The sequence below is a fragment of the Schistocerca piceifrons genome, chromosome X, assembly GCF_021461385.2.
Source record: "Schistocerca piceifrons isolate TAMUIC-IGC-003096 chromosome X, iqSchPice1.1, whole genome shotgun sequence".
NCBI lineage: Eukaryota > Metazoa > Arthropoda > Insecta > Orthoptera > Acrididae > Schistocerca > Schistocerca piceifrons.
The window spans coordinates 984,084,686-984,112,150 of record NC_060149.1 but is presented as its reverse complement, the minus strand read 5'-3'; positions in this window follow the sequence as shown (position 1 = coordinate 984,112,150).

Sequence of the window (27,465 nt, the reverse complement as noted above, 5' to 3'; positions counted from 1 at the left end):
TACTGTATCCCTTTGACGTTCTTATTGACGATGAAAGACAGAAATTGCATCGGAATTAAATAGAAAAGGCACAATGAAGACTTAAGTACAAGAAGACTGACTCTTCTTCCTGACTATGTTTTGAACCATTCCTGTGTCACTAGTTATTGATTCCGATGCTTTACTCCAGGTTTGCTGTATCCCTTGGACCTTCTTATTGACGATGAGACACAGAAATTGCATCGGAATTGAATACAAAAGGCAAAATGTCGACTTAAGTACAAGAAGACTGACTCCTCTTACTCTCTATGATTTGAACCATTCCTGTGACACTAGTTTTAGATTCCGATGCTTCACTCCAGGTTTACTGTATCCCTTGGACCTTCTTATTGACGATGAAGCACAGAAATTGCATGGGAATTAAATACAAAAGGCACAATGCCGACTTAAGGACAAGAAGAATGACTCTTTTTACTGACTATGCCTTTGAACCATTCCTGTGACACTAGCTAAAGATTCCGATGCTTCACTTCAGGATTACTGTATCCGTCTGACCTTCTTATTGACGATGAAACACAGAAATTGCATCGGAATTAAACACAAAAGGCACAATGCCGACTTAAGTACAAGAAGAATGGCTCTTCTTACTGACTATGCCTTTGAACCATTCCTGTGACACTAGCTAAAGATTCCGATGCTTCACTTCAGGATTACTGTATCCCTCTGACCTTCTTATTGACGATGAAACACAGAAATTGCATCGGAATTAAATACAAAAGGCACAATGCCGACTTAAGTACAAGAAGACTGACCCTTCTTACTGTCTATGTTTGAACCATTCCTGTGTAAATAGTTATAGATTCCGATGCTCCACTTCAGGTTTCCTGTATCCCTCTGACCTTCTTATTGACGATGAAACACAGAAATTGCATCGGAATTAAATACAAAAGGCATAATGCCAACTTAAGTACAAGAAGACTGTCTCTTCTTACTGTCTATGCTTTGAACCATTCCTGTAGCACTAGTCATAGATTGCGATGCTTCACTTCAGGTTTACTGTATCCCTCTGACCTTCTTATAGACGATGAAACACAGAAATTGCATCGGAATTAAGTACAAAAGGCACAATTTCGACTTAAGTACATGAAGACTGACTCTTCATACTGACTATGTTTTGAACGATTAATGTGACGCTAGTTATGGATTCCGATGCTTCACTTGAGGTTTACTGTATCCTTTGGACCTTCTTATTGACGATGGAACACAGATACTGCATCAGAATTCAATACAAAAGGACCAATGCCGACTTCAGGAAAAGAAGACTGACTCTTCTTACAGACTACGTTTGAACCATTCTTGTGACACTAGCTATAGATTCCGATGCTTCACTTCAGGTTTACTGTATCCCTCTGACCGTCTTAATGACGCTGAAACACAGAAATTGCATCGGAATTAAATACAAAAGGCACAATGCCGAATTAAGTACAAGAAGACTGACTCTTCTTACTGAATATGCTTTGAACCATTCCTGTGGCACTAGTTATAGTTTGCGATGCTTCACTTCAGGTTTACTGTATCCCTCTGACCTTCTTATGGACGATGAAACACAGAAATTGAATGGGAACTAAATACAAAAGGCACAATTTCGACTTAAGTACATGAAGACCGACTCTTCATACTGACTATGTTTTGAACCATTACTGTGACACTAGTTATTGATTCCGATGCTTCACTTGAGGTTTACTGTATCCTTTGAACCTTCTTATTGACGATGAAACACAGATATTGCATCTGAATTCAATACAAAAGGCACAATGCCGACTTCAGGACAAGAAGACTGACTCTTCTTGCAGACAATGTTTGAACCATTCCTGTGACACTAGCTATAGATTCCGATGCTTCACTTCAGGTTTACTGTATCCCTCTGACCTTCTTAATGACGATGAAACGCAGAAATTGCATCGGAATTAAATACAAAAGGCACAATGCCGATTTAAGTACAAGAAGTCTGTCTTTTCTTACTGTCTATGTTTTGAACCATTCCATTGACACTAGTTATAGATTCCGATGCTTCACTCCAGGTTTACTGTATGCCTTGAACCTTCATATTGACGATGAAACACAGCAATGGCATCGGAATTAAATAGAAAAGGCACAATGAAGACTTAAGTACAAGAAGACTGACTCTTCTTACTGACTATGTTTTGAACCATTCCTGTGACCCTAGTTTTGGATTCCGAAGCTTCACTTCAGGTTTTCCGTATCCCTCGGACCTTCTTATTGACGAAGAAAGACAGACATTGCCTCGGAATTAAACAGAAAAGGCACAATGGCGACTTAAGTACAAGAAGACTGACTCTCCTTACTGTCTATGTTTTGAACCATTCCTGTGACACTAGTTATAGATTCCGATGCTTCACTCCAGGTTTACTGTATCCCTTGGACCTTCTTATTGACGATGAAACACAGAAATTGCATAGGAACTAAATAGAAATGGCACAATTAAGAATTAAGTACATGAAGACTGACTCTTCTTAATAACTATGATTTGAACCATTCCTGTGACACTAGTCATAGATTCCGATGCTTCACTTCAGGTTTACAGTGTCCCTTGGACCTTCTTATTGCTGATGCAACACAGAAATTGCATCGGAATTAAATACAAAAAGCAAAATGCCGACTTAATTACACAAAGACTGACTCATCTTACTGTCTATCTTTTGAACCATTCCTGTGAGACTAGTTATAGATTCCGATGGTACACTCCAGGTTAACTGTATCTCTTGGACCTTCTTATTGACGATGAAACACAGAAATTGCATCGGAATTAAATAAAAAAGGCACAATGCCGACTTAAGGGCAAGAAGACTGACTGTTCTTACTGACTATGTTTTGAACCATTCCTGTGACACTAGTTATAGATTCCGACGCTTCACTCCAGGTTTACTGTATCCCTTGGACCTTCTTATTGAAGATGAAACACAGAAATTGCATCGGAATTAAACAGAAAAGGCACAATGAAGACTTATGTACAAGAAGACTGACTCTTCTAACTAACTATGTTTTGAACCTTTCCTGTGACACTAGTTATAAATTCCGATGCTTCACTTCACGTTTATTGTATCCCTCTGACCTTCTTATTGATGATGAAACACAGAAATTGCATCGGAATTAAATAGAAAAGGCACAATGTCGACTTAAGTACAAGAAGACTGCCTCTTCTTACAGACTATGTTTTGAACCATTCCTGTGACACTAGTTATAGATCCGATGCTTCACTTCAGGTTTACTGTATCCCTTGGACCTTCTTATTGACGATGAACCACAGAAATTGCATCGGAATTAAATAGAAAAGGCACAATGCCGACTTAAGTACACGAATACTGACTCATCTTACTTTCTATGTTTTGAACCGTCCCTGTGACACTAGTTATAGATTCCGATGCTTCAATCCAGGTTTACTGTATCCCTTGGACCTTCTTATTGACGATGAAACACAGAAATTGCATCGGAATTAAATACAAAAACACAATGCCGACTTAAGTACAAGAAGACTGACTCTTTAAACTGACTATGTTTTTAACCATTCCTGTGATACTAGTTATAGATTCCGATGCTTCACTTCAGGTTTACTGTATCCCTCTGACCTTCTTATTGACGATGAAAGACAGAAAAATTGCATTAGAATAAAATACAAAAGGCACAATGCCGAATTATGTACAAGAAGACTGACTCTTCTTACTGACTATGTTTTGAACCATCCCTGGGACACTAGTTATAGAATCCGATGCTTCACTCCAGGTTAACTGTATCCCTTGGACCATCTTATTGACGATGAAACACAGAAATTGCATCGGAATTAAATACAATAGGCACAATGCCGACTTAAGTACAAGAAGACGGACTCTTCCTTCTGTCTATGTTTTGAACCATTCCTGTGACACAAGTTATATATTCCGATGCTTCACTTCAGGTTAACTGTATCCCTTGGACCTTCTTTTTGACGATGAAACACAAAAATTGCATCGGAATGAAGTAGAAAAGGCACAATGCCGACTTAAGTACAAGAATACTGACTCATCTTACTGTCTATGTTTTGAACCGTCCCTGTGACACTTGTTATAGATTCCGACGATTCCCTTCAGGTTTGCTGTATCCCTTGGACTCTCTTATTGACGATGAAACACAGAAATTGCATCGGAATTAAATACAAAAGGCACAATACCGACTTAAGTACAAGAAGACTGACTCTTCTTACTGACTATGTTTTGAACCATTCCTGTGACACTAGTCATAGATTCCGATGCTTCACTTCAGGATTACTGTATCCCTCTGACCTTCTTATTGACGCTGAAACACAGAAATTGCACCGGAATTAAATACAAAAGGCACAATGCCGACTTAAGTACAAGAAGACTGACTCTTCTTACTGCCTATGTTTTGAACCATCCCTGGGACACTACTTATATATTCCGATGCTTCACCCCAGGTTTACTGTATCCCTTGGACCTTCTTATTGACGATGAAACACAGAAATTGCATCGGAATTAAATAGAAAAGGCACAATGCCGACTTAAGTACAAGAATACTGACTCATCTTACAGACTATATTTTGAACCGTCCCATTAGACACTAGTTATAGATTTCGATGCTTCACTCCAGGTTTACTGTATCCCTCTGACCTTCTTATTGACGATGAAACACAGAAAATGTACCGGAATTAAATACAAAAGGCACAATGCCGACTTAAGTACAAGAAGACGTACACTTCTTACTGTCTAAGTTTTGAACCATCCCTGGGACACAAGTTATAGATTCCGAAGCTTCACCCCAGGTTTACTGTATCCCTTGGACCTTCTTATTGACGATGAAACACAGAAATTGTATTGGAATTAAATAGAAAAGGCGCAATGCCGACATAAGTTCAAGCATACTGATTCATCTTACTGTCTATGTTTGAACCGTCCCTGTGACACTAGTTATAGAATTCGATGCTTCACTCCAGGTTTGCTGTATCCCTTGGATCTTCTTATTGACGATGAAACACAGAAATTGCATCGGAATGAAATGCAAAAGGCAAAATGCCGACTTAAGTACACGAAGACTGACTCTTCTTACTGTCTTTGTTTTGAACCATTCCTGTGACACTAGTTATAGATTCCGATGCTACACTCCAGGTTTACTGTATCCCTTGGACATTCTTATTGACGATGAAACACAGTAATTGCATCGGAATTAAATACAAAAGGCACAATGCCGAATTAAGTAAAAAAGACTGACTCTTCTTACTGTCTATTTTTGAACCAGTCCTGTGACACTAGCTATAGATTCCGATGCTTCACTTCAGGTTTACTGTATCCCTCTGACCTTATTGACGATGAAACACAGATATTGCATCGGAATTAAATACAAAAGGCACAATGCCGACTTAAGTTCAAGAAGACTGACTCTTCTTACTTTCTATGTTTTGAACCATTCCTGTGTCACTAGTTATTGATTCCGATGCTTTACTCCAGGTTTACTGTATCCCTTGGACCTTCTTATTGACGATGAGACACAGAAATTGCATCGGAATTGAATACAAAAGGCAAAATGTCGACTTAAGTACAAGAAGACTGACTCCTCTTACTCTCTATGATTTGAACCATTCCTGTGACACTAGTTTTAGATTCCGATGCTTCACTCCAGGTTTACTGTATCCCTTGGACCTTCTTATTGACGATGAAGCACAGAAATTGCATGGGAATTAAATACAAAAGGCACAATGCCGACTTAAGGACAAGAAGAATGACTCTTTTTACTGACTATGCCTTTGAACCATTCCTGTGACACTAGCTAAAGATTCCGATGTTTCACTTCAGGATTACTGTATCCCCCTGACCTTCTTATTGACGATGAAACACAGAAATTGCATCGGAATTAAACACAAAAGGCACAATGCCGACTTATGGACAAGAAGAATGACTCTTTTAACTGACTATGCCTTTGAACCATTCCTGTGACACTAGCTAAAGATTCCGATGCTTCACTTCAGGATTACTGTATCCCCCTGACCTTCTTATTGACGATGAAACACAGAAATTGCATCGGAATTAAACACAAAAGTCACAATGCCGACTTAAGTACAAGAAGAATGGCTCTTCTTACTAACTATGCCTTTGAACCATTCCTGTGACACTACCTAAAGATTCCGATGCTTCACTCCAGGTTTACTGTATCCCTTGGACATTCTTATTGACGATGAAACACAGTAATTGCATCGGAATTAAATACAAAAGGCACAATGCCGACTTAAGTTCAAGAAGACTGACTCTTCTTACTTTCTATGTTTTGAACCATTCCTGTGTCACTAGTTATTGATTCCGATGCTTTACTCCAGGTTTACTGTATCCCTTGGACCTTCTAATTGACGATGAGACACAGAAATTGCATCGGAATTGAATACAAAAGGCAAAATGTCGACTTAAGTACAAGAAGACTGACTCCTCTTACTCTCTATGATTTGAACCATTCCTGTGACACTAGTTTTAGATTCCGATGCTTCACTCCAGGTTTACTGTATCCCTTGGACCTTCTTATTGACGATGAAGCACAGAAATTGCATCGGAATTAAACACAAAAGGCACAATGCCGACTTAAGTACAAGAAGAATGGCTCTTCTTACTGACTATGCCTTTGAACCATTCCTGTGACACTAGCTAAAGATTCCGATGCTTCACTTCAGGATAACTGTATCCCTCTGACCTTCTTATTGACGAAGAAACACAGAAATTGCATCGGAATTAAATACAAAAGGCACAATGCCGACTTAAGTACAAGAAGACTGACCCTTCTTACTGTCTATGTTTGAACCATTCCTGTGTAAATAGTTATAGATTCCGATGCTCCACTTCAGGTTTCCTGTATCCCTCTGACCTTCTTATAGACGATGAAACACAGAAATTGCATCGGAATTAAGTACAAAAGCACAATTTCGACTTAAGTACATGAAGACTGACTCTTCATACTGACTATGTTTTGAACCATTAATGTGACGCTAGTTATGGATTCCGATGCTTCACTTGAGGTTTACTGTATCCTTTGGACCTTCTTATTGACGATGGAACACAGATATTGCATCAGAATTCAATACAAAAGACCAATGCCGACTTCAGGAAAAGAAGACTGACTCTTCTTACAGACTACGTTTGAACCATTCTTGTGACACTAGCTATAGATTCCGATGCTTCACTTCAGGTTTACTGTATCCCTCTGACCGTCTTAATGACGATGAAACACAGAAATTGCATCGGAATTAAATACAAAAGGCACAATGCCGAATTAAGTACAAGAAGACTGACTCTTCTTACGGTCTATTTTTGAACCAGTCGTGTGACACTAGCTATAAATTCCGTTGCATCACTTCAGGTTTACTGTATCCCTCTGACCTTCTTATTGACGATGAAGCACAGAAATTCCATCGGAATTAAATACAAAAGGCACAATGCCGACTTAAGTACAAGAAGACTGACCCTTATTACTGTCTATGTTTGAGCAATTCCTGTGACAATAGTTATAGATTCCGATGCTTCACTTCAGGTTTCCTGTAAACCTCTGACCTTGCTATTGACGATGAAACACAGAAATTGCATCGGAATTAAATACAAAAGGCACAATGCCAACTTAAGTACAAGAAGATTGACTCTTCTTACTGAATATGCTTTGAACCATTCCTGTGGCATTAGTTATAGTTTGCGATGCTTCACTTCAGGTTTACTGTATCCCTCTGACCTTCTTATGGACGATGAAACACAGAAATTGAATGGGAACTAAATACAAAAGGCACAATTTCGACTTAAGTACATGAAGACCGACTCTTCATACTGACTATGTTTTGAACCATTACTGTGGCACTAGTTATTGATTCCGATGCTTCACTTGAGGTTTACTGTATCCTTTGAACCTTCTTATTGACGATGAAACACAGATATTGCATCTGAATTCAATACAAAAGGCACAATGCCGACTTCAGGACAAGAAGACTGACTCTTCTTGCAGACAATGTTTGAACCATTCCTGTGACACTAGCTATAGATTCCGATGCTTCACTTCAGGTTTACTGTATCCCTCTGACCTTCTTAATGACGATGAAACGCAGAAATTGCATCGGAATTAAATACAAAAGGCACAATGCCGATTTATGTACAAGAAGTCTGTCTTTTCTTACTGTCTATGTTTTGAACCATTCCATTGACACTAGTTATAGATTCCGATGCTTCACTCCAGGTTTACTGTATGCCTTGAACCTTCATATTGACGATGAAACACAGCAATGGCATCGGAATTAAATAGAAAAGGCACAATGAAGACTTAAGTACAAGAAGACTGACTCTTCTTACTGACTATGTTTTGAACCATTCCTGTGACCCTAGTTTTGGATTCCGAAGCTTCACTTCAGGTTTACCGTATCCCTCGGACCTTCTTATTGACGAAGAAAGACAGAAATTGCCTCGGAATTAAACAGAAAAGGCACAATGGCGACTTAAGTACAAGAAGACTGACTCTCCTTACTGTCTATGTTTTGAACCATTCCTGTGACACTAGTTATAGATTCCGATGCTTCACTCCAGGTTTACTGTATCCCTTGGACCTTCTTATTGACGATGAAACACAGAAATTGCATAGGAACTAAATAGAAATGGCACAATTAAGAATTAAGTACATGAAGACTGACTCTTCTTAATGACTATGATTTGAACCATTCCTGTGACACTAGTCATAGATTCCGATGCTTCACTTCAGGTTTACAGTGTCCCTTGGACCTTCTTATTGCTGATGCAACACAGAAATTGCATCGGAATTAAATACAAAAAGCAAAATGCCGACTTAATTACACAAAGACTGACTCATCTTACTGTCTATCTTTTGAACCATTCCTGCGAGACTAGTTATAGATTCCGATGGTACACTCCAGGTTAACTGTATCCCTTGGACCTTCTTATTGACGATGAAACACAGAAATTGCATCGGAATTAAATAAAAAATGCACAATGCCGACTTAAGGGCAAGAAGACTGACTGTTCTTACTGACTATGTTTTGAACCATTCCTGTGACACTAGTTATAGATTCCGACGCTTCACTCCAGGTTTACTGTATCCCTTGGACCTTCTTATTGAAGATGAAACACAGAAATTGCATCGGAATTAAACAGAAAAGGCACAATGAAGACTTATGTACAAGAAGACTGACTCTTCTAACTAACTATGTTTTGAACCTTTCCTGTGACACTAGTTATAAATTCCGATGCTTCACTTCACGTTTATTGTATCCCTCTGACCTTCTTATTGATGATGAAACACAGAAATTGCATCGGAATTAAATAGAAAAGGCACAATGTCGACTTAAGTACAAGAAGACTGCCTCTTCTTACAGACTATGTTTTGAACCATTCCTGTGACACTAGTTATAGAATCCGATGCTTCACTTCAGGTTTACTGTATCCCTTGGACCTTCTTATTGACGATGAACCACAGAAATTGCATCGGAATTAAATAGAAAAGGCACAATGCCGACTTAAGTACACGAATACTGACTTATCTTACTTTCTATGTTTTGAACCGTCCCTGTGACACTAGTTATAGATTCCGATGCTTCAATCCAGGTTTACTGTATCCCTTGGACCTTCTTATTGACGATGAAACACAGAAATTGCATCGGAATTAAATACAAAAACACAATGCCGACTTAAGTACATGAAGACTGACTCTTTATACTGACTATGTTTTTAACCATTCCTGTGATACTAGTTATAGATTCCGATGCTTCACTTCAGGTTTACTGTATCCCTCTGACCTTCTTATTGACGATGAAAGACAGAAAAATTGCATTAGAATAAAATACAAAAGGCACAATGCCGAATTATGTACAAGAAGACTGACTCTTCTTACTGACTATGTTTTGAACCATCCCTGGGACACTAGTTATAGAATCCGATGCTTCACTCCAGGTTAACTGTATCCCTTGGACCATCTTATTGACGATGAAACACAGAAATTGCATCGGAATTAAATACAATAGGCACAATGCCGACTTAAGTACAAGAAGACGGACTCTTCCTTCTGTCAATGTTTTGAACCATTCCTGTGACACAAGTTATAGATTCCGATGCTTCACTTCAGGTTAACTGTATCCCTTGGACCTTCTTTTTGACGATGAAACACAAAAATTGCATCGGAATGAAGTAGAAAAGGCACAATGCCGACTTAAGTACAAGAATACTGACTCATCTTACTGTCTATGTTTTGAACCGTCCCTGTGACACTTGTTATAGATACCGACGATTCCCTTCAGGTTTGCTGTATCCCTTGGACTCTCTTATTGACGATGAAACACAGAAATTGCATCGGAATTAAATACAAAAGGCACAATACCGACTTAAGTACAAGAAGACTGACTCTTCTTACTGACTATGTTTTGAACCATTCCTGTGACACTAGTCATAGATTCCGATGCTTCACTTCAGGATTACTGTATCCCTCTGACCTTCTTATTGACGCTGAAACACAGAAATTGCACCGGAATTAAATACAAAAGGCACAATGCCGACTTAAGTACAAGAAGACTGACTCTTCTTACTGCCTATGTTTTGAACCATCCCTGGGACACTACTTATATATTCCGATGCTTCACCCCAGGTTTACTGTATCCCTTGGACCTTCTTATTGACGATGAAACACAGAAATTGCATCGGAATTAAATAGAAAAGGCACAATGCCGACTTAAGTACAAGAATACTGACTCATCTTACAGACTATATTTTGAACCGTCCCATTAGACACTAGTTATAGATTTCGATGCTTCACTCCAGGTTTACTGTATCCCTTGGACCTACTTATTGACGATGAAACACAAAAATTGCACCGGAATTAAATACAAAAAGCACTATGCCGACTTAAGTACATGAAGGCTGACTCTTCTTACTGACTATGTTTTGACCCATTCCTGTGACACTAGTTATAGATTCCTATGCTTCACTTCAGGTTTACTGTATCCCTCTGACCTTCTTATTGACGATGAAACACAGAAAATGCACCGGAATTAAATACAAAAGGCACAATGCCGACTTAAGTACAAGAAGACGTACACTTCTTACTGTCTAAGTTTTGAACCATCCCTGGGACACAAGTTATAGATTCCGAAGCTTCCCCCCAGGTTTACTGTATCCCTTGGACCTTCTTATTGACGATGAAACACAGAAATTGTATTGGAATTAAATAGAAAAGGCGCAATGCCGACATAAGTTCAAGCATACTGATTCATCTTACTGTCTATGTATGAACCGTCCCTGTGACACTAGTTATAGATTTCGATGCTTCACTCCAGGTTTGCTGTATCCCTTGGACCTTCTTATTGACGATGAAACACAGAAATTGCATCGGAATTAAATGCAAAAGGCAAAATGCCGACTTAAATACACGAAGACTGACTCTTCTTACTGTCTTTGTTTTGAACCATTCCTGTGACACTAGTTATAGATTCCGATGCTACACTCCAGGTTTACTGTATCCCTTGGACATTCTTATTGACGATGAAACACAGTAATTGCATCGGAATTAAATACAAAAGGCACAATGCCGAATTAAGTAAAAAAGACTGACTCTTCTTACTGTCTATTTTTGAACCAGTCCTGTGACACTAGCTATAGATTCCGATGCTTCACTTCAGGTTTACTGTATCCCTCTGACCTTATTGACGATGAAACACAGATATTGCATCGGAATTAAATACAAAAGGCACAATGCCGACTTAAGTTCATGAAGACTGACTCTTCTTACTTTCTATGTTTTGAACCATTCCTGTGTCACTAGTTATTGATTCCGATGCTTTACTCCAGGTTTACTGTATCCCTTGGACCTTCTTATTGACGATGAGACACAGAAATTGCATCGGAATTGAATACAAAAGGCAAAATGTCGACTTAAGTACAAGAAGACTGACTCCTCTTACTCTCTATGATTTGAACCATTCCTGTGACACTAGTTTTAGATTCCGATGCTTCACTCCAGGTTTACTGTATCCCTTGGACCTTCTTATTGACGATGAAGCACAGAAATTGCATGGGAATTAAATACAAAAGGCACAATGCCGACTTAAGGACAAGAAGAATGACTCTTTTTACTGACTATGCCTTTGAACCATTCCTGTGACACTAGCTAAAGATTCCGATGCTTCACTTCAGGATTACTGTATCCCTCTGACCTTCTTATTGACGACGAAACACAGAAATTGCATCGGAATTAAACACAAAAGGCACAATGCCGACTTAAGTACAAGAAGAATGGCTCTTCTTACTGACTATGCCTTTGAACCATTCCTGTGACACTAGCTAAAGATTCCGATGCTTCACTTCAGGATTACTGTATCCCTCTGACCTTCTTATTGACGATGAAACACAGAAATTGCATCGGAATTAAATACAAAAGGCACAATGCCGACTTAAGTACAAGAAGACTGACTCCTCTTGCTGACTAAGATTTGAACCATTCCTGTGACACAAGTTATAGATTCCGATGCTTCACTTCAGGTTTACTGTATCCCTCTGACTTTCTTATTGACGATGAAAGTCAGAAATGGCATCGGAATTATATAGAAAAGACACAATGCCGACATAAGTACAAGAAGACTGACTCTTCCAACTGTCTATGTTTTGAACCTTTCCTGTGACACTAGTTGTAGTTTCCGATGCTTTACTTCAGGTTTACTGTATCCCTTGGACCTTCTTATTGACGATGAAACACAGAAATTGCATCGGAATTAAATACAAAAGACACAATGCCGACATAAGTACAAGAAGACTGACTCTTCCAACTGTCTATGTTTTGAACCATTCCTGTGACACTAGTTATAGATTCCGATGCTTCACTTCAGGTTTACTGTATCCCACTGACCGTCTTATTGACGATGAAACACAGAAATTGCATCGGAATTAAATAGAATATGCACAATGCCAACTTAAGAACTAGAAGACTGACTCTTCTTATTGACTATGTTTTGAACCATTCCTGTGACACTAGTTATGGATTCCGATGCTTCACTTCAGGTTTACTGTATCCCTCTGACCTTCTTATTGACGATGAAACACAGAAATAGCATCGGAATTAAATACAAAAGGCACAATGACGAATTAAGTACAAGAAGACTGACTCTTCTTACGGTCTATTTTTGAACCAGTCGTGTGACACTAGCTATAAATTCCGATGCATCACTTCAGGTTTACTGTATCCCTCTGACCTTCTTATTGACGATGAAACACAGAAATTGCATCGGAATTAAATACAAAAGGCACAATGCCGACTTAAGTACAACAAGACTGACCCTTCTTACTGTCTATGTTTGAACCATTCCTGTGTAAATAGTTATAGATTCCGATGCTCCGCTTCAGGTTTCCTGTATCCCTCTGACCTTCTTATTGACGATGAAACACAGAAATTGCATCGGAATTAAATACAAAAGGCATAATGCCAACTTAAGTACAAGAAGACTGTCTCTTCTTACTGACTATGCTTTGAACCATTCCTGTAGCACTAGTCATAGATTGCGATGCTTCACTTCAGGTTTACTGTATCCCTCTGACCTTCTTATAGACGATGAAACACAGAAATTGCATCGGAGGTAAGTACAAAAGGCACAATATCGACTTAAGTACATGAAAACTGACTCTTCATACTGACTATGTTTTGAACCATTAGTGTGACGCTAGTTATGGATTCCGATGCTTCACTTGAGGTTTACTGTATCCTTTGGACCTTCTTATTGACGATGGAACACAGATATTGCATCAGAATTCAATACAAAAGGACCAATGCCGACTTCAGGAAAAGAAGACTGACTCTTCTTACAGACTACGTTTGAACCATTCTTGTGACACTAGCTATAGATTCCGATGCTTCACTTCAGGTTTACTGTATCCCTCTGACCGTCTTAATGACGATGAAACACAGAAATTGCATCGGAATTAAATACAAAAGGCACAATGCCGAATTAAGTACAAGAAGACTGACTCTTCTTACGGTCTATTTTTGAACCAGTCGTGTGACACTAGCTATAAATTCCGATGCATCACTTCAGGTTTACTGTATCCCTCTGACCTTCTTATTGACGATGAAACACAGAAATTCCATCGGAATTAAATACAAAAGGCACAATGCCGACTTAAGTACAAGAAGACTGACCCTTATTACTGTCTATGTTTGAGCAATTCCTGTGACAGTAGTTATAGATTCCGATGCTTCACTTCAGGTTTCCTGTAAACCTCTGACCTTGTTATTGACGATGAAACACAGAAATTGCATCGGAATTAAATACAAAAGGCACAATGCCGACTTAAGTACAAGAAGACTGACTCTTCTTACTGAATATGCTTTGAACCATTCCTGTGGCACTAGTTATAGTTTGCGATGCTTCACTTCAGGTTTACTGTATCCCTCTGACCTTCTTATGGACGATGAAACACAGAAATTGAATGGGAACTAAATACAAAAGGCACAATTTCGACTTAAGTACATGAAGACCGACTCTTCATACTGACTATGTTTTGAACCATTAATGTGACACTAGTTATTGATTCCGATGCTTCACTTGAGGTTTACTGTATCCTTTGGACCTTCTTATTGACGATGAAACACAGATATTGTATCGGAATTCAATACAAAAGGCACAATGCCGACTTCAGGACAAGAAGACTGACTCTTCTTGCAGACAATGTTTGAACCATTCCTGTGACACTAGCAATAGATTCCGATGCTTCACTTCAGGTTTACTGTATCCCTCTGACCTTCTTAATGACGATGAAACGCAGAAATTGCATCGGAATTAAATACAAAAGGCACAATGCCGATTTAAGTACAAGAAGTCTGTTTTTTCTTACTGTCTATGTTTTGAACCATTCCATTGACACTAGTTATAGATTCCGATGCTTCACTCCAGGTTTACTGTATGCCTTGGACCTTCTTATTGACGATGAAACACAGCAATGGCATCGGAATTAAATAGAAAAGACACAATGAAGACTTAAGTACAAGAAGACTGACTCTTCTTACTGACTATGTTTTAAACCATTCCTGTGACACTAGTTATAGATTCCGATGCTTCACTCCAGGTGTACTGTATCCCTTGCACCTTCTTATTGACGATGAACCACAGAAATTGCATCGGAATTAAATTGAAAAGCACAATGCCGACTTAAGGACAAGAAGAATGACTCTTTTTACTGACTATGCCTTTGAACCATTCCTGTGACACTAGCTAAAGATTCCGATGCTTCACTTCAGGATTACTGTATCCCTCTGACCTTCTTATTGACGATGAAACACAGAAATTGCATCGGAATTAAACACAAAAGGCACAATGCCGACTTAAGTACAAGAAGAATGGCTCTTCTTACTGACTATGCCTTTGAACCATTCCTGTGACACTAGCTAAAGATTCCGATGCTTCACTTCAGGATTACTGTATCCCTCTGACCTTCTTATTGACGATGAAACACAGAAATTGCATCGGAATTAAATACAAAAGGCACAATGCCGACTTAAGTACAAGAAGACCGACTCCTCTTGCTGACTAAGATTTGAACCATTCCTGTGACACAAGTTATAGATTCCGATGCTTCACTTCAGGTTTACTGTATCCCTCTGACTTTCTTATTGACGATGAAAGTCAGAAATGGCATCGGAATTATATAGAAAAGACACAATGCCGACTTAAGTACATGAAGACTGAGTCTTCTTACTGTCTATGTTTTGAACCTTTCCTGTGACACTAGTTGTAGTTTCCGATGCTTTACTTCAGGTTTACTGTATCCCTTGGACCTTCTTATTGACGATGAAACACAGAAATTGCATCGGAATTAAATACAAAAGACACAATGCCGACATAAGTACAATAAGACTGACTCTTCCAACTGTCTATGTTTTGAACCATTCCTGTGACACTAGTTATAGATTCCGATGCTTCACTTCAGGTTTACTGTATCCCACTGACCGTCTTATTGACGATGAAACACAGAAATTGCATCGGAATTAAATAGAATATGCACAATGCCAACTTAAGAACTAGAAGACTGACTCTTCTTATTGACTATGTTTTGAACCATTCCTGTGACACTAGTTATGGATTCCGATGCTTCACTTCAGGTTTACTGTATCCCTCTGACCTTCTTATTGACGATGAAACACAGAAATAGCATCGGAATTAAATACAAAAGGCACAATGCCGAATTAAGTACAAGAAGACTGACTCTTCTTACGGTCTATTTTTGAACCAGTCGTGTGACACTAGCTATAAATTCCGATGCATCACTTCAGGTTTACTGTATCCCTCTGACCTTCTTATAGACGATGAAACACAGAAATTGCATCGGAATTAAGTACAAAAGGCACAATTTCGACTTAAGTACATGAAGACTGACTCTTCATACTGACTATGTTTTGAACCATTAATGTGACGCTAGTTATGGATTCCGATGCTTCACTTGAGGTTTACTGTATCCTTTGGACCTTCTTATTGACGATGGAACACAGATATTGCATCAGAATTCAATACAAAAGGACCAATGCCGACTTCAGGAAAAGAAGACTGACTCTTCTTACAGACTACGTTTGAACCATTCTTGTGACACTAGCTATAGATTCCGATGCTTCACTTCAGGTTTACTGTATCCCTCTGACCGTCTTAATGACGATGAAACACAGAAATTGCATCGGAATTAAATACAAAAGGCACAATGCCGAATTAAGTACAAGAAGACTGACTCTTCTTACGGTCTATTTTTGAACCAGTCGTGTGACACTAGCTATAAATTCCGATGCATCACTTCAGGTTTACTGTATCCCTCTGACCTTCTTATTGACGATGAAACACAGAAATTCCATCGGAATTAAATACAAAAGGCACAATGCCGACTTAAGTACAAGAAGACTGACTCTTCTTACTGAATATGCTTTGAACCATTCCTGTGGCACTAGTTATAGTTTGCGATGCTTCACTTCAGGTTTACTGTATCCCGCTGAACTTCTTATGGACGATGAAACACAGAAATTGAATGGGAACTAAATACAAAAGGCACAATTTCGACTTAAGTACATGAAGACCGACTCTTCATACTGACTATGTTTTGAACCATTAATGTGACACTAGTTATTGATTCCGATGCTTCACTTGAGGTTTACTGTATCCTTTGGACCTTCTTATTGACGATGAAACACAGATATTGTATCGGAATTCAATACAAAAGGCACAATGCCGACTTCAGGACAAGAAGACTGACTCTTCTTGCAGACAATGTTTGAACCATTCCTGTGACACTAGCAATAGATTCCGATGCTTCACTTCAGGTTTACTGTATCCCTCTGACCATCTTAATGACGATGAAACGCAGAAATTGCATCGGAATTAAATACAAAAGGCACAATGCCGATTTAAGTACAAGAAGTCTGTCTTTTCTTACTGTCTATGTTTTGAACCATTCCATTGACACTAGTTATAGATTCCGATGCTTCACTCCAGGTTTACTGTATGCCTTGGACCTTCTTATTGACGATGAAACACAGCAATGGCATCGGAATTAAATAGAAAAGACACAATGAAGACTTAAGTACAAGAAGACTGACTCTTCTTACTGACTATGTTTTGAACCATTCCTGTGACACTAGTTATAGATTCCGATGCTTCACTCCAGGTGGACTGTATCCCTTGCACCTTCTTATTGACGATGAAACACAGAAATTGCATCGGAATTAAATTGAAAAGCACAATGCCGACTTAAGTAGAAGAAGACTGACTCTACAACTGACTATGTTTTGAACCATTCCTGTGACACTAGTTATAGATTCCGATGCTTCACTTCAAGTTTACTGTATACCGTGGACCTTCTTATTGACGATTAAACACAGAAATTGCATCGGAATTAAATACAAAAGGCACAATGCCGACTTAAGTACATGAAGACTGACTCTTCTACTGACTATGTTTTGAACCATTCCTGTGACCCTAGTTTTGGATTCCGAAGCTTCACTTCAGGTTTACCGTATCCCTCTGACCTTCTTATTGACGAAGAAAGACAGAAATTGCCTCGGAATTAAAAAAAAAAGGCACAATGGCGACTTAAGTACAAGAAGACTGACTCTCCTTACTGTCTATGTTTTGAACCATTCCTGTGACACTAGTTATAGATTCCGATGCTTCACTCCAGGTTTACTGTATCCCTTGGACCTTCTTATTGACGATGAAACACAGAAATTGCATAGGAACTAAATAGAAATGGCACAATTAAGCATTAAGTACATGAAGACTGACTCTTCTTAATGACTATGATTTGAACCATTCCTGTGACACTAGTCATAGATTCCGATGCTTCACTTCAGGTTTACAGTGTCCCTTGGACCTTCTTATTGCTGATGCAACACAGAAATTGCATCGGAATTAAATACAAAAAGCAAAATGCCGACTTAATTACACAAAGACTGACTCATCTTACTGTCTATCTTTTGAACCATTCCTGTGAGACTAGTTATAGATTCCGATGGTACACTCCAGGTTAACTGTATCCCTTGGACCTTCTTATTGACGATGAAACACAGAAATTGCATCGGAATTAAATAAAAAAGGCACAATGCCGACTTAAGGGCAAGAAGACTGACTGTTCTTACTGACTATGTTTTGAACCATTCCTGTGACACTAGTTATAGATTCCGACGCTTCACTCCAGGTTTACTGTATCCCTTGGACCTTCTTATTGAAGATGAAACACAGAAATTGCATCGGAATTAAACAGAAAAGGCACAATGAAGACTTATGTACAAGAAGACTGACTCTTCTAACTAACTATGTTTTGAACCTTTCCTGTGACACTAGTTATAAATTCCGATGCTTCACTTCACGTTTATTGTATCCCTCTGACCTTCTTATTGACGATGAAACACAGAAATTGCATCGGAATTAAGTAGAAAAGGCACAATGTCGACTTAAGTACAAGAAGACTGCCTCTTCTTACAGACTATGTTTTGAACCATTCCTGTGACACTAGTTATAGAATCCGATGCTTCACTTCAGGTTTACTGTATCCCTTGGACCTTCTTATTGACGATGAACCACAGAAATTGCATCGGAATTAAATAGAAAAGGCACAATGCCGACTTAAGTACACGAAAACTGACTCATCTTACTTTCTATGTTTTGAACCGTCCCTGTGACACTAGTTATAGATTCCGATGCTTCAATCCAGGTTTACTGTATCCCTTGGACCTTCTTATTGACGATGAAACACAGAAATTGCATCGGAATTAAATACAAAAACACAATGCCGACTTAAGTACAAGAAGACTGACTCTTTATACTGACTATGTTTTTAACCATTCCTGTGATACTAGTTATAGATTCCGATGCTTCACTTCAGGTTTACTGTATCCCTCTGACCTTCTTATTGACGATGAAAGACAGAAAAATTGCATTAGAATAAAATACAAAAGGCACAATGCCGAATTATGTACAAGAAGACTGACTCTTCTTACTGACTATGTTTTGAACCATCCCTGGGACACTAGTTATAGAATCCGATGCTTCACTCCAGGTTAACTGTATCCCTTGGACCATGTTATTGACGATGAAACACAGAAATTGCATCGGAATTAAATACAATAGGCACAATGCCGACTTAAGTACAAGAAGACGGACTCTTCCTTGTGTCTATGTTTTGAACCATTCCTGTGACACAAGTTATAGATTCCGATGCTTCACTTCAGGTTTACTGTATCCCTTGGACCTTCTTTTTGACGATGAAACACAAAAATTGCATCGGAATGAAGTAGAAAAGGCATAATGCCGACTTAAGTACAAGAATACTGACTCATCTTACTGTCTATGTTTTGAACCGTCCCTGTGACACTTGTTATAGATTCCGACGATTCCCTTCAGGTTTGCTGTATCACTTGGACTCTCTTATTGACGATGAAACACAGAAATTGCATCGGAATTAAATACAAAAGGCACAATACCGACTTAAGTACAAGAAGACTGACTCATCTTACTGACTATGTTTTGAACCATTCCTGTGACACTAGTCATAGATTCCGATGCTTCACTTCAGGATTACTGTATCCCTCTGACCTTCTTATTGACGCTGAAACACAGAAATTGCACCGGAATTAAATACAAAAGGCACAATGCCGACTTAAGTACAAGAAGACTGACTCTTCTTACTGCCTATGTTTTGAACCATCCCTGGGACACTACTTATTTATTCCGATGCTTCACCCCAGGTTTACTGTATCCCTTGGACCTACTTATTGACGATGAAACACAGAAATTGCATCGGAATTAAATAGAAAAGGCACAATGCCGACTTAAGTACAAGAATACTGACTCATCTTACAGACTATATTTTGAACCGTCCCATTAGACACTAGTTATAGATTTCGATGCTTCACTCCAGGTTTACTGTATCCCTTGGACCTACTTATTGACGATGAAACACAAAAATTGCATCGGAATTAAATACAAAAAGCACTATGCCGACTTAAGTACATGAAGGCTAACTCTTCTTACTGACTATGTTTTGACCCATTCCTGTGACACTAGTTATAGATTCCTATGCTTCACTTCAGGTTTACTGTATCCCTCTGACCTTCTTATTGACGATGAAACACAGAAAATGCACCGGAATTAAATACAAAAGGCACAATGCCGACTTAAGTACAAGAAGACGTACACTTCTTACTGTCTAAGTTTTGAACCATCCCTGGGACACAAGTTATAGATTCCGAAGCTTCACCCCAGGTTTGCTGTATCCCTTGGACCTTCTTATTGACGATGAAACACAGAAATTGTATTGGAATTAAATAGAAAAGGCGCAATGCCGACATAAGTTCAAGCATACTGATTCATCTTACTGTCTATGTTTGAACCGTCCCTGTGACACTAGTTATAGATTTCGATGCTTCACTCCAGGTTTGCTGTATCCCTTGGACCTTCTTATTGACGATGAAACACAGAAATTGCATCGGAATTAAATGCAAAAGGCAAAATGCCGACTTAAGTACACGAAGACTGACTCTTCTTACTGTCTTTGTTTTGAACCATTCCTGTGACACTAGTTATAGATTCCGATGCTACACTCCAGGTTTACTGTATCCCTTGGACATTCTTATTGACGATGAAACACAGTAATTGCATCGGAATTAAATACAAAAGGCACAATGCCGAATTAAGTAAAAAAGACTGACTCTTCTTACTGTCTATTTTTGAACCAGTCCTGTGACACTAGCTATAGATTCCGATGCTTCACTTCAGGTTTACTGTATCCCTCTGACCTTATTGACGATGAAACACAGATATTGCATCGGAATTAAATACAAAAGGCACAATGCCGACTTAAGTTCAAGAAGACTGACTCTTCTTACTTTCTATGTTTTGAACCATTCCTGTGTCACTAGTTATTGATTCCGATGCTTTACTCCAGGTTTACTGTATCCCTTGGACCTTCTTATTGACGATGAGACACAGAAATTGCATCGGAATTGAATACAAAAGGCAAAATGTCGACTTAAGTACAAGAAGACTGACTCCTCTTACTCTCTATGATTTGAACCATTCCTGTGACACTAGTTTTAGATTCCGATGCTTCACTCCAGGTTTACTGTATCCCTTGGACCTTCTTAATGACGATGAAGCACAGAAATTGCATGGGAATTAAATACAAAAGGCACAATGCCGACTTAAGGACAAGAAGAATGACTCTTTTTACTGACTATGCCTTTGAACCATTCCTGTGACACTAGCTAAAGATTCCGATGCTTCACTTCAGGATTACTGTATCCCTCTGACCTTCTTATTGACGATGAAACACAGAAATTGCATCGGAATTAAACACAAAAGGCACAATGCCGACTTAAGTACAAGAAGAATGGCTCTTCTTACTGACTATGCCTTTGAACCATTCCTGTGACACTAGCTAAAGATTCCGATGCTTCACTTCAGGATTACTGTATCCCTCTGACCTTCTTATTGACGATGAAACACAGAAATTGCATCGGAATTAAATACAAAAGGCACAATGCCGACTTAAGTACAAGAAGACTGACTCCTCTTGCTGACTAAGATTTGAACCATTCCTGTGACACAAGTTATAGATTCCGATGCTTCACTTCAGGTTTACTATATCCCTCTGACTTTCTTATTGACGATGAAAGTCAGAATTGGCATCGGAATTATATAGAAAAGACACAATGCCGACTTAAGTACATGAAGACTGAGTCTTCTTACTGTCTATGTTTTGAACCTTTCCTGTGACACTAGTTGTAGTTTCCGATGCTTTACTTCAGGTTTACTGTATCCCTTGGACCTTCTTATTGACGATGAAACACAGAAATTGCATCGGAATTAAATACAAAAGACACAATGCCGACATAAGTACAAGAAGACTGACTCTTCCAACTGTCTATGTTTTGAACCATTCCTGTGACACTAGTTATAGATTCCGATGCTTCACTTCAGGTTTACTGTATCCCACTGACCGTCTTATTGACGATGAAACACAGAAATTGCATCGGAATTAAATAGAATATGCACAATGCCAACTTAAGAACTAGAAGACTGACTCTTCTTATTGACTATGTTTTGAACCATTCCTGTGACACTAGTTATGGATTCCGATGCTTCACTTCAGGTTTACTGTATCCCTCTGACCTTCTTATTGACGATGAAACACAGAAATAGCATCGGAATTAAATACAAAAGGCACAATGCCGAATTAAGTACAAGAAGACTGACTCTACTTACGGTCTATTTTTGAACCAGTCGTGTGACACTAGCTATAAATTCCGATGCATCACTTCAGGTTTACTGTATACCTCTGACCTTCTTATTGTCGATGAAACACAGAAATTGCATCGGAATTAAATACAAAAGGCACAATGCCGACTTAAGTACAAGAAGACTGACCCTTCTTACTGTCTATGTTTGAACCATTCCTGTGTAAATAGTTATAGATTCCGATGCTCCGCTTCAGGTTTCCTGTATCCCTCTGACCTTCTTATTGACGATGAAACACAGAAATTGCATCGGAATTAAATACAAAAGGCACAATGCCGACTTAAGTACAAGAAGACTGACCCTTCTTACTGTCTATGTTTGAACCATTCCTGTGTAAATAGTTATAGATTCCGATGCTTCACTTCAGGTTTACTGTATCCCTCTGACCGTCTTAATGACGATGAAACACAGAAATTGCATCGGAATTAAATACAAAAGGCACAATGCCGAATTAAGTACAAGAAGACTGACTCTTCTTACGGTCTATTTTTGAACCAGTCGTGTGACACTAGCTATAAATTCCGATGCATCACTTCAGGTTTACTGTATCCCTCTGACCTTCTTATTGACGATGAAACACAGAAATTCCATCGGAATTAAATACAAAAGGCACAATGCCGACTTAAGTACAAGAAGACTGACCCTTATTACTGTCTATGTTTGAGCAATTCCTGTGACAATAGTTATAGATTCCGATGCTTCACTTCAGGTTTCCTGTAAACCTCTGACCTTGTTATTGACGATGAAACACAGAAATTGCATCGGAATTAAATACAAAAGGCACAATGCCAACTTAAGTACAAGAAGACTGACTCTTCTTACTGAATATGCTTTGAACCATTCCTGTGGCACTAGTTATAGTTTGCGATGCTTCACTTCAGGTTTACTGTATCCCTCTGACCTTCTTATGGACGATGAAACACAGAAATTGAATGGGAACTAAATACAAAAGGCACAATTTCGACTTAAGTACATGAAGACCGACTCTTCATACTGACTATGTTTTGAACCATTAATGTGACACTAGTTATTGATTCCGATGCTTCACTTGAGGTTTACTGTATCCTTTGGACCTTCTTATTGACGATGAAACACAGATATTGCATCGGAATTCCTAACAAAAGGCACAATGCCGACTTCAATACAAGAAGACTGACTCTTCTTGCAGACAATGTTTGAACCATTCCTGTGACACTAGCAATAGATTCCGATGCTTCACTTCAGGTTTACTGTGTCCCTCTGACCTTCTTAATGACGATGAAACGCAGAAATTGCATCGGAATTAAATACAAAAGGCACAATGCCGATTTAAGTACAAGAAGTCTGTCTTTTCTTACTGTCTATGTTTTGAACCATTCCATTGACACTAGTTATAGATTCCGATGCTTCACTCCAGGTTTACTGTATGCCTTGGACCTTCTTATTGACGATGAAACACAGCAATGGCATCGGAATTAAATACAAAAGGCACAAAGAAGACTTAAGTACAAGAAGACTGACTCTTCTTACTGACTATGATTTGAACGATTCCTGTGACACTAGTTATAGATTCCGATGCTTCACTCCATGTGTACTGTATCCCTTGCACCTTCTTATTGACGATGAAACACAGAAATTGCATCGGAATTAAATTGAAAAGCACAATGCCGACTTAAGTAGAAGAAGACTGACTCTTCTTACTGACTATGTTTTGAACCATTCCTGTGACACTAGTTATAGATTCCGATGCTTCACTTCAAGTTTACTGTATACCGTGGACCTTCTTATTGACGATTAAACACAGAAATTGCATCGGAATTAAATACAAAAGGCACAATGCCGACTTAAGTACATGAAGACTGACTCTTCTACTGACTATGTTTTGAACCATTCCTGTGACCCTAGTTTTGGATTCCGAAGCTTCACTTCAGGATTACCGTATCCCTCTGACCTTCTTATTGACGAAGAAAGACAGAAATTGCCTCGGAATTAAACAGAAAAGGCACAATGGCGACTTAAGTACAAGAAGACTGACTCTCCTTACTGTCTATGATTTGAACCATTCCTGTGACACTAGTAATAGATTCCGATGCTTCACTCCTGGTTTACTGTATCCCTTGGACCTTCTTATTGACGATGAAACACAGAAATTGCATAGGAACTAAATAGAAATGGCACAATTAAGAATTAAGTACATGAAGACTGACTCTTCTTAATGACTATGATTTGAACCATTCCTGTGACACTAGTCATAGATTCCGATGCTTCACTTCAGGTTTACAGTGTCCCTTGGACCTTCTTATTGCTGATGCAACACAGAAATTGCATCGGAATTAAATACAAAAAGCAAAATGCCGACTTAATTACACAAAGACTGAGTCATCTTACTGTCTATCTTTTGAACCATTCCTGTGAGACTAGTTATAGATTCCGATGGTACACTCCAGGTTAACTGTATCCCTTGGACCTTCTTATTGACGATGAAACACAGAAATTGCATCGGAATTAAATAAAAAAGGCACAATGCCGACTTAAGGGCAAGAAGACTGACTGTTCTTACTGACTATGTTTTGAACCATTCCTGTGACACTAGTTATAGATTCCGACGCTTCACTCCAGGTTTACTGTATCCCTTGGACCTTCTTATTGAAGATGAAACACAGAAATTGCATCGGAATTAAACAGAAAAGGCACAATGAAGACTTATGTACAAGAAGACTGACTCTTCTAACTAACTATGTTTGAACCTTTCCTGTGACACTAGTTATAAATTCCGATGCTTCACTTCACGTTTATTGTATCCCTCTGACCTTCTTATTGACGATGAAACACAGAAATTGCATCGGAATTAAATAGAAAAGGCACAATGTCGACTTAAGTACAAGAAGACTGCCTCTTCTTACAGACTATGTTTTGAACCATTCCTGTGACACTAGTTATAGAATCCGATGCTTCACTTCAGGTTTACTGTATCCCTTGGACCTTCTTATTGACGATGAACCACAGAAATTGCATCGGAATTAAATAGAAAAGGCACAATGCCGACTTAAGTACACGAATACTGACTCATCTTACTTTCTATGTTTTGAACCGTCCCTGTGACACTAGTTATAGATTCCGATGCTTCAATCCAGTTTTACTGTATCCCTTGGACCTTCTTATTGACGATGAAACACAGAAATTGCATCGGAATTAAATACAAAAACACAATGCCGACTTAAGTACAAGAAGACTGACTCTTTATACTGACTATGTTTTTAACCATTCCTGTGATACTAGTTATAGATTCCGATGCTTCACTTCAGGTTTACTGTATCCCTCTGACCTTCTTATTGACGATGAAAGACAGAAAAATTGCATTAGAATAAAATACAAAAGGCACAATGCCGAATTATGTACAAGAAGACTGACTCTTCTTACTGACTATGTTTTGAACCATCCCTGGGACACTAGTTATAGAAGCCGATGCTTCACTCCAGGTTAACTGTATCCCTTGGACCATCTTATTGACGATGAAACACAGAAATTGCATCGGAATTAAATACAATAGGCACAATGCCGACTTAAGTACAAGAAGACGGACTCTTCCTTCTGTCTATGTTTTGAACCATTCCTGTGACACAAGTTATAGATTCCGATGCTTCACTTCAGGTTTACTGTATCCCTTGGACCTTCTTTTTGACGATGAAACACAAAAATTGCATCGGAATGAAGTAGAAAAGGCACAATGCCGACTTAAGTACAAGAATACTGACTCATCTTACTGTCTATGTTTTGAACCGTCCCTGTGACACTTGTTATAGATTCCGACGATTCCCTTCAGGTTTGCTGTATCCCTTGGACTCTCTTATTGACGATGAAACACAGAAATTGCATCGGAATTAAATACAAAAGGCACAATACCGACTTAAGTACAAGAAGACTGACTCTTCTTACTGACTATGTTTTGAACCATTCCTGTGACACTAGTCATAGATTCCGATGCTTCACTTCAGGATTACTGTATCCCTCTGACCTTCTTATTGACGCTGAAACACAGAAATTGCACCGGAATTAAATACAAAAGGCACAATGCCGACTTAAGTACAAGAAGACTGACTCTTCTTACTGCCTATGTTTTGAACCATCCCTGGGACACTACTTATATATTCCGATGCTTCACCCCAGGTTTACTGTATCCCTTGGACCTTCTTATTGACGATGAAACACAGAAATTGCATCGGAATTAAATAGAAAAGGCACAATGACGACTTAAGTACAAGAATACTGACTCATCTTACAGACTATATTTTGAACCGTCCCATTAGACACTAGTTATAGATTTCGATGCTTCACTCCAGGTTTACTGTATCCCTTGGACCTACTTATTGACGATGAAACACAAAAATTGCATCGGAATTAAATACAAAAAGCACTATGCCGACTTAAGTACACGAAGGCTGACTCTTCTTACTGACTATGTTTTGACCCATTCCTGTGACACTAGTTATAGATTCCTATGCTTCACTTCAGGTTTACTGTATCCCTCTGACCTTCTTATTGACGATGAAACACAGAAAATGCACCGGAATTAAATACAAAAGGCACAATGCCGACTTAAGTACAAGAAGACGTACACTTCTTACTGTCTAAGTTTTGAACCATCCCTGGGACACAAGTTATAG